We start from the raw sequence: 10,452 nt of genomic DNA on the forward strand, positions 1-10,452 counted from the left end.
GATGCATGCAAGCCAGGGTTTTGGTCGCTTTACTAGCCGCAGCATCGCATTGCAGGCTCATGTTCATCTTGTGGTCTTGTGCATGCCCCTGCTTGTGGGGATGCAGCCCATGGAACCCTATTTGAAATCTCTGGGTTTTCCTTGTGAATAGCCAAGGCTGGATCCAGTAGGTGAGAGGCACACAGCCAGACCAGGTCAATGCAGAGCATGATCAGGGCAGCACAAGGCTAGATTATAGTAGCAAAGGACCAGAGCAGAACAGCAGGCAGTGCACAGCTGAGTCAGGGCAATGTGGGATGTGGCCGGCAGACAGACCTTGCATTATTCATTTTAGCCTGTGGGAACAGAAAGTTGGATGCCACTGAATTCAATCATATCAGCTGCTGCATGCTCCTAAGAAGCTGCTTGCCCTCCCCTTTAAAAATGGTAAAAAAGCATGTTTTTTCCACATCCTATGTGAAACTCTCTATTTTAGATTCAATTTAGTTTCATTAACCTAAATCTAGGAGCTATTCCTTGTGTCTCTGCCCTTTTCTCCCTCCCCCCCCCAACAATTTTTTTCTTGAGTACTCATGCCTGACACCAAGTCATTTGTGACTTCCAACCTTTTGTCTCCCCAGAAATCTCCCCAGCAGGCTTATGAGAATTTTTTCTTTTTAGTGTTGGGCTGTTACCCAATGTCCTGTAAGCTCCTTCCCACTCCAGTCTAATCTTGAGTACTTCTATGACTTTACAGGGGATACCACTATATGCTGTGTGGATGCAGCTTCTGGACCTCAGTCTTTCCAACGAGTTTGAGATAAATCTCATTGACTGTAGTCTCAGACTTAACTGAGATCAAGCCAGTTTATGGAACTTCTGTCCCAGACCTTGAACAATATTTTAAGAAAATAGATTAAAATGCATGTACCCAGTTTCCAACTGTGTATCTAAGGCTTGATACTGTAAGGATCCTCAAGTCCCTTTGAAGTCAGGACCTTGTAGAACCTGGCTCATGGCATACCAATAAAATGAAAACTTATGGAAAGTTGAGATTTACAAGTCTACACAAGTTTATCAGCAAGTGACACCCCCATGAAAGGCAATGATAATATACATGTGACAGAACACCCTTTAGGTTGTCTGTCACTTTAAGAGCTGGAGCGGAGAGCTGCCAGGTGGCTAATGAGAACAGCCATTTTGGAGTGGTCACTTTGGGAGAGCTCTGTTATAAGAGCAGAGCATTTTGAGACCAGCCAGCTGGGAGTAACATTGGCTGGCAGAGCTTCTGGTCCAGGAATATCTTGGAGGTAAGGGAGAGGCTATGGAGAGGCTTCATTGGTCTTGGGAATGACCTAAAACTGCACCCTGCTGGGATAGGGAGGCCTGGTGGGCCTGCCTGTGGTGGGGCAGGATCACTCAAATACCAGGACTGAGAACCTATCCAGTGTAAAGTGGGTTGGGGTGCCTAAACCCCTGCCCCCACCTTTGGTTTGGTTACTAGGAGAGTGGGGTGGGGGGGCATACATGCAGAGTAGCTATACCTGAGTCCTATGGGGTGTTGGACCCTGGAGATGGGCCAGGCATGCTGAATGAGCAGCACTTGAGCCCAAGGAGGTGTAAGATCCTGGGCCCTGAGAGTTGCAGGGCAGAGTTGTGGGGCCAGTTAAGCTCAAAGAGGAGCAGCTGAGTCCTAAGGAGTGGACAACCCCAGGCCCTAGTGTAAAGGGACAGACTTGTGGCCTGAGGAAAGGGAATAGTGATCTAGTGAAGGGCCAGGGGCAAAGTAGGCCCATAGTTGAGCAATTGCTCAGTCCTGTTCAGGTGAAGGTCACAGGAGAGGCCCAAAAGACTGCACCAGGGCTGACTAAGGGGTGGAGAGTAAAACCTGAGGATCTCCATGGAGTAGGGAGGAGTGTGTGTGGCTTGGATAGGCAGCATGCAAGAGACTGGGTGAGATCCGATGGAGTACAAGAGGTCCCAGTGAGAGGGGTGGTGTGTGTGTGTGGCCGTAAAGCAGGCAGTATGATAAAGGTACAACTGTGTGCCCAGTTTGGCCCAGCCTTGAGCTGGAGTATCATCACATGGTGAGACATCAGTGGGGCATGGGACATGTGTAAGAGAGGTAGGAGTGTGTACTGATTGCCCACAGTTATTTGGGTGCACAAAGGGCAGCCTCCCACCTATTTGACATTGTAATCATTTATCAACAAGGCATGCCTACCACACTACACATGAGCAAGGCAGGCAGTTTGCCCAGAGATGAGGGCAGCGCCATAATAGTACCAGGCCTGGAAGCTGTGTTGTAACAAAAGCACCTATCAGTTAGCCTTAAACTTTTCATTTAACTCTTCATTCTGCAATTCATAGGTTTGTTTTTTTGATCTTGTACTGGTTAGAAACCAGGAATATACCCACTGAAATGAGCAGGAGTTGGCTAGCACAAAATGGGCTATATGCGAGGAATCAGAAGTATTATCTTTATTTTTCAGTCCTAGATATCAGCAGGTTTTGTGTGTTGTTGGGGTTTTTTATTTGTTTTTTGTTTTTGTTTTGAGGTTTTTTTGGTCAGGGCTATCCATCGAATTAGCAAGCATTCAATGATAGATTTTATTTTCAGAGTCTGCATAGGGGTATAATGAGGATATCCATTCTTAAAGGAAAAATGAACAGTTGTTTTGGTGTCCTTTGCAATCTTTAAAGACACCTGAATTTGCCTGGGAGAGAAGCACATAACAAACCATGGCTTGGTAAGCTTCTTAATCACCTATAGGACTGTCAAGAACAGGGAAGTAAGTGAGTTACTCCAGGGGAAAAATTCTACATTGGGGCAGGCAATTATTTAAGCTGGAGGGCTATATAATGAGTTTTGGTGAACTGTTGAGGGCCCCTTGACAAACAGCCCAGCCCCTGGTCACCATCTTCAGACCAGATGTCCCACACCCTGACCTTTGCCACTGGAAGTTCCTCCCCTTGCCCCCGGAAGAACTCCGTTTTTGGAAGAGGGGTTGCCATCTTGGAACCAGGAAAAAAAAACCCAAAATAAATTGTATACTAGAAATTCAAAAATCCACAATAACATGTTTTAATTTTATGAAAAAAAGGCTTTTGTCCTGATTTGTGTGCATTTGAATTGCATATATAGATATCATTGCATAATAGCTCAGAATAAAGACTTACTCTTTTATATTGGGGGGTTGCAGAGAGATGTGGGTGTGAGCAGGTAAGTATGAGGTTTGTAGGGGGTTGTGGGTATGCAGGGGATTCATGGGTGTGTGTGTGGTGGGGTATGTGCATGTAGCAGTGAGTGGGTCTCCTCAGAGGTGTGTGGGTAAGAGTGTGAGTGAATGCAGTGTTTGGGGGGGGGTGCATGGGGAGGGTGTGAGGGTATGGTGGGGTGTACATGCACCCCCTGAGCCAGTCAGCACCTGCCCCCATCCTGCAACAGCCCAGAACCCATGCGCCCTGCGGTGCTCCCCACCACTACCAACAGCAGTACCAGCAGGGACCTATTCTTACAGCCCCAACCCAGCATGCTCCATGCCTGCTTTGGACTCCCTCATCCAGGCTGAGCAGCAGCAGAAACAGGTGCCGGGCAGAAACTCTTGCTTGGCATGGGGGGAAAGCGGCCCCTCCCCTTCACTGCCAGGCAGTTCTTGCTGTAGCTGCCCAGAATCTGTGCTGCACTGGGCTGCCCTGCATTTCCACTGCCATCACTGCCCCCTCTGAGCTGCCCAGCAGGCAGTGGTGACAGTGCAGAGCAGCCTCTGGGTAGCCTGGGCAGCGGTGATGGCGGCAGAGACACAGGGCAGCCCGGCACAGTGTGGGCTCTAGGTGGCTGCAGCAAGAACTACCTGGCAGCAGTGATGCGGAGGAGCTGCTTTCTCGCTGTGCTGAGCAACAGTTTCTGCCCAGCAGTTACTACTGTTGCTCAGTCTGGATAGGTGAGTCCAGAGCAGATGTGGGGCGCACTGGGTTGAGACTGTGCTGGGTCAGGGCTGCATGTGTGGGTCCGCACTGATAGCACAGGGCTAGGGCCAGTGGCAATGGCAGCTGGAAGGAGCTGCTGCTGCCTGGGCTGCCTAGAAAGACAGTCCAGATACAGAGCTGCCCCAGCCCCTCTGCATGCCCTGGGGCAGCAGGATGTGCCATGGCAGGATGGAACTGGGTCCAGGTGGGACTAAGGGACCTGCTGCAGGCTGGACAAAGACCCAGCCTGAGGGATATATTTTGCTTACCCCTCTTCTACATAGACCCCACCCTCTAAGAAGCCTTGAAAAGATCATCCCACCTTAGCAGCAGTCCGTGGCAGCTCTCCCTCCTTCAAAGTGTCTTTATTTTACACACCTCACTCCTCCACAATCTTGATGCACCAGAGAAATAAAGGAAAGGAAATCCAGGTATGCATCAAAATCAGGTGCCCAAAGCAATAGGATAAGTCCCACAGTCCGGCACGTTGTTCAGGATCTACAGCTTCAAGTCTCTTCTGCATGTGTAGGAACCAGTGTCTCCTTTGTTTCACTTGGTCTATGTTCCCTCCAGTGCAGTACCAACACTGTGCCCACCAGCCCACTACACCAAGTGCCAAGATTGTCAGAATGGAGAGCTATATTTTTCCATACTGCTTTTCTCAACACCTGCAGTGGTGCTACTTGACATAAAGGCATTCAAATGATTCATAATGCTGTCCAATCTGGTCTTGGAGCCTCTTCTGGAGTGCATAAGAGACCCAGCCAGACACGCACTGGTTCCCACTCCACTTAATGCAGTACCATACAGACCCATCCTTCCAAACAAACTGGTTTGCATCAAGGATGAGGCTTACTCATGCTTATCACCAAAAGCTAGCTTTCTCAGTTCCTCTGTTTACAAAAATGCTGATGGTAGACACCCCAGCCTCAGAATGAGGAGTATATCTTGATTATCTCAAGATTCAGGCCTTCTCATGACACCATACTATAAACATATATGCCCTTGAGTTCAGCACAGTCTGAATGATGTAAAATACATTCTTGCCTCTACTTTGTCTCAAGACACAAGTGCCCACTGACAAACCAGGACCACAGACTAAATGGGCAAATGCAGGAGATCTTATCCATGCAAAGAAGGGATGTTCCCTATATCCATCTTATATGTGTTGCATTTATGGAAGTGCCCCACATCATATCATATTTGCAGCCTTATATTGTGCTACCTCTCGCAATTTGGCTCGTCATATCTTTGCTATGGGACCATAAGTGATTTCTCAATAATTCATTCTTCATGGTGCCTTGCGATGTGGAATGTTTTCTACTTTGGACCAGTTTGATACTACCCAGAACTTCATGTGCTGAGCAGAGAATGCATGCCCGGAATTGCTAACAGATGCATTCCTCTTTTTGTGGACTCTAGTAATATTTTATGCCTTCCCGTGGATATCCATAATCCCCACATTATAACATCTTGTCTGCCTGAATCATCAATTTATTTCTTCCTGAAATAGTAGAAAGTCATTCAGGGCCAGGAAAATATGTCTTGCCTAGCATCTGTCCATTGAAATGAGAGAAAATGGATAGCACAATAGATATCAGTGAAAATGGATAGCACAGCATAGAAAAGAATATTGGACATAGTATTAATCTCTATCTCCACTGCAGACTTCTGTGACAACTTCCTTTTTTTCTTTTTTTGGTGGGATCAATGATTGACTTTTTTTGCTTGTGACCACACAAAGACAGAAATACTAATTGTAGAGACTTTATCTTTTAGTTAATGCCATGCTTTAGATGCCTTATTCCTGAGACTAGAATAAGGTATCTGAAGTCTTTGTCCTGAGTGAATTTTTATACCCATTCAGTACTAATAGTATTTCTGGGCCTTCTGTAAAATTTTAAAATGCAAGGTTATTATTAGCAGTCATTAGCAATCCCTCAGGGTCAAGGATGATCATTCCTGGAGGTCAAGTAATGGGATGAATAAGTTCACTGATGGCTAAGAAGGCTGATCCTGGAGCCACCGACTCTCTACCAAATGCCACAGGTGGTGGTTAAAGGGAAGATTTGATCACAGATTCTCAGTCTTGTTTCATTTCCTTCCATTTCTGTTATTTTTCTGCCTCTTGGCCAAGAGAGTTTTTCCTCAAAATAAGATGTACTTTCTCTCAAGTCCTGTCACCATGTAGCCCTGTCCCAGGTTAGTTGTGTCCTAATTTGTGGTGTCAATGCCACACTTCTTAATGCTCGCCTTGAGGGTGTCCTAAAAATGTTTCCTTTGCCCCTACATGTTCATTGTCCTTGGCTGAGTGGGAAGTACCCCTTTCTTTTCTTGGAGATAGGCAACCATTGATCTAGGTATCCATGACATCTTCACTGGATACATTTTAAACAAATATTTTTAAAATGCTCCTTGCCCTTAAGTCCATTTTTGCTTCTTACTCTGAAACATGTTTCTTTCTTTTTCAGTTAGCGTCTCAGATGCATACCATGTACAAAACACTATTCATATCAAATAGGTTTCCATAGCAACAAAAAGGAAAATAAATGAACCATCCACAATCAATCCTCATTAATGCTGCTGTTTATTTTTAATGGTTTTACCCATAAGAAACTTGCATAACATGTAATTGTTTCATTTTTCCATGAACAGGTTAACATTATCATTCACCAACTTGTTCTCATTCTTAGAATGTGCTGCATTTTGAAATTGCAGCTGCTAAACCTTTTCTTTCCTTCAAGGTAACAAGTATTATTTCATTTTCCAGAAGTCAATTGATTTCTCAGGAGGAATAGTGAAATGCTGATATTTACATATATTTTAATTAACCAAGAATTACAAGAGTTATTTTAATTGGTAAAGAATTGCCACCACTATTTTATTCTTTGCTTGATCTTAATTTAGTTTATTACCTTCATGTCAGTAGCAACATACTAAAGAGTGACAAATACACATTTCCTTCTATTCTGTTTGTATAAAGCATGGTTTTTGCAATACTCAAAGTGTGAAGATTCTTGCTAAGTAGATTTAGTTAGCATCCCTGAATGCTAGTTACTACTTGTGTGTCACAGGTGGCCCGTAAATGAAGTATGCAAATGTTTCCAAAGTAACATGAAGTCTTTATACAACTTCCTTTATGAAAAGTGTTTGTTAATGGATTGTATATGTTCATGTGGTTTTAATAGTGCATATATAAGAGTGTTTCAGAAAGTAACAGCACTTTTAAAATAAAACTATTGTATGCAATATTCATTTACTGGACCACAGCATTTCTCTATGTAGTTGTAAGTGATGGGAGTGTTCAACAATGCCACCATCAGTGTTCCCTGCTGCTGTGTAGTTTCCCACTCATTGCACACAAAATGGTTTTATTTTGAAAATGCAGTTACTTTCCAGCAGTGTTCCCCGCTGCTAGAGAGTGATTAGCAAAAAAGTGCAATTTAGTGTAATTTAACCTAGGAAGAGCAGTTGAATTAAAAGTGAAATTGCAGTAAAAAGTATAGGACAGCAAATGAATGGTTTTAATGGGAGACCCCTAACCTCATTACAGAGAGAGAAAGAGCTTTGTCTTTAAGACCAGGAGCTCTGATCTTGCTGGCTATATAACCCAAACAGCAGGAAGTTCTTGACAGAAGGGTCCTGGCAGTAGAAAGGAAAAATGCTGTGTCACGTGACAGGGTCTCTAAGGATGGCTGTGATCTCCTAAGGCCCCTTGACCATGCCAATTTGGCCTGATGGGCACCCTCTTTTCGCACCCACCACATCTTGATGAAAATGTAATGTAGGGAGGCTGCCTTCACGTCCAGTCAGACACGGTTCTGATGGACTTCCCTGGGCCCCATGGGTCCCTGGCTTTATGGGTCTATATGTGTGGCTCCAAACACCCCTTTACCACACCCCAAGCCTCACAGATGGTATTGCTGTTGTCTCTCCCAGACCTTGATAGGACTTGGCCCCTTGTCCTCGCTGGGCTCTCCGCCACCCTGTCTCTGCACCCTCGGCGCTGGGCTCTCCGCAGCCCTTGTCTCTGTGCCCCTCGTGTCATGCCCTCACTGGCACCGGGGTATGTGTACCCCCAAATGCCACGCCTTCACTGGTGCTGGGGTCTGTGTACCCCCAAATGCTGTGTCCTCACTGGTGCCAGGGTCCCCATGCTGTTGTGGGCCCCAAATGAGGCCTCCTCCTTCCCCAAATAGCCTCACCCAAACCACCAGTTGTTATGAAATGGCAAACAAAACATAAGCCCCTGGGCTGTAACATAACACATAACACAAACTGCAGAAGGTGTGCTCTGCCCCTTTATATTACTAGGAGCAGAACTTAGTCAGGCCTCTTCCCTTCACTCACTCTAGGAGGGCGCCTTCCCCCTTGGCTACTGGCAGAGAACTGAACTTCCTAGTCCCCGTCCTGGGGTTTATATGAGCCCAGGGCCCTGCCTTCTGGCCAGCTGACCAGGTGCAGGTGCAGGCTAATTTCTTCATTAGGTAGCTGCCATGGCAACCTGCACCAGGGCTCCTGTCTGGCTCTTTGGGCTCTCCCCAGGCAGTTTCCGCTCTTCTAGGAGCAGGCACTTAAGTGCCCTGAAACATGCTCACAAAATTGGATCCCAGAATATGTGACTGTGTATAGGCCGAAGTAGGGCCAGAGCAGGACAAACTCAGCTGCATCTACACTGGCCTGGTGAGAGGCTGAAGTGGGAAGGAATTTTGGGTGGACCAGTTTGACTGAGAGGCAATCTGGTAACAACAGCCTGAGCTGAGAGGCATGGTGTGCCTGAAAGGGGATCAGGAATACCCCAGCTAGGTTGCTCCAAAGGAATGGTGGTGATGATGACTGTGTGCTGACAGGCCTTGGGAACTGCTTGGCCTGACAAACCACTCTGGGATAATACGTCCTTTGTGTTGGTTTGGGTCAGAAAAGGCCTGTGGACTGATTTGGGCTGATCAGCCTCAGAGACTGATTTGGTGAGCAGAGCAGGGGTCAGCAAAAATAGGCCACTGTGAGGCCCTGAAGAGTAGAGACCTATGATGGAAGCAAGGTAAAGCACCTTACTTGACTGCTCCCTGACTAGACTGAGGGCCCAAACCCAAAATTAGCAAAATCAAAAGCTTGGGAGGTGAGCGATTCAGCCACGGAGGTGGTCAGTTGAGTAGACAGGCAGGAGAAGACCTCTAGGGGCATCAGGTAGCAAAGGGGTGTGCCACATAGACAAAGTTCCATAGATCTAGGACAGGATTCTGTTTTACCTAGTAGGCCACCAAAGTGCTATTTAAGACCAGCTCTATTTTGTTGAAGTGCATGCATAAGTGTCCTCACTGAAGGATGAGGAACAGCTTCTGGATATACACAGAGATCTCCCTATTTCTATAATAGCATATTTATTCATCCAGAGGGGGTAATAAAATCACTTACTTTAGTTGGGTAACTCAGAGTCAGTCTCAAGCTGCACTTTGGCCATCCACTAGGTAAAATAGGATTCTGTCCTTGATATTCCAGTAAATCAAAGTAAAGCTGTAAAGTAGCAAAGGTGGAGGCAGAAAAATAAAAACGACAAGATAATTTAATATCTGATCAAACTAAAAAAGAATGAAAATGTGTATGGTCTTAATATATGACCAGAACTCAGCCAAACACTTAGCATGGAGGTTATAATTTAGTTATAGTACTTTTTCTCCCGCAAAATCTCCCCAACAAACAAGAGACTTGAAATAACACAGTAATTGGAAAGGTAATTTCATTACAGGAGACCAAGAAGCAGAATTCCACTATAGAGTAATATATTTGACATTCAACACTAAGAAAGAGGCTAGAAATCTTTAAAAACAAAGATCTTTCTTGCAATTGATTATCAAATATCCCAAAGTACTGAATATTGAGAGATCAGTGTGGAAAACTATAGTAGTATGATGGCACAGAAACTCACATTATACTAAAATACTGAAGAAAGCTCTCAGTTGTTTTTTCCTGAATTAGCTAAAGTTATTTGATAATAGACTCCATTAAACATTAATTTACTTTACCCACCAAGAATTCAAGAAGTAGAAGAATTGCATCAATATACTTGCATCAATGTCCCTCCTCACTCTACCACTCTTTTTATCTACATTTCTCTGACACGTGAATGAAGAAGAAAAGCAGGAAGAAAGAAAACTCGGGTTTTACTGCTGTAAAATAGTTAGCTACAGGCTGATTGAACCCATGGTTACTAAGGAGATGCAGGCTGTAGCTTCTCTCAGAAGAGAATGTAATCCAGCATCCCTGCCTCCCCCAACCCTACCAGGAAAGACTGCTACTCCAGGAGGGAGCAGAGCCTCATTCTGTGCTGCAGGGAGATGCAGGCTAAGCATGGGCAATCTGGGATTGACTAATCAGGGCTGCCCTATGGACTACTGCTATCTGTCACCAAGCAAACTAAGGGAGCCTTCAGCGTATACTGAGATGTGTGCGCAGATCCACACCCTCTCTCCCCCTCTTATCCCCCACAGCTGCACTGTGTAAGAA

Source organism: Gavialis gangeticus, unplaced genomic scaffold, assembly GCF_001723915.1.
Source record: "Gavialis gangeticus isolate Ggan-Ray unplaced genomic scaffold, GavGan_comp1, whole genome shotgun sequence".
In the NCBI taxonomy this organism is placed as follows: Eukaryota; Metazoa; Chordata; order Crocodylia; family Gavialidae; genus Gavialis; species Gavialis gangeticus.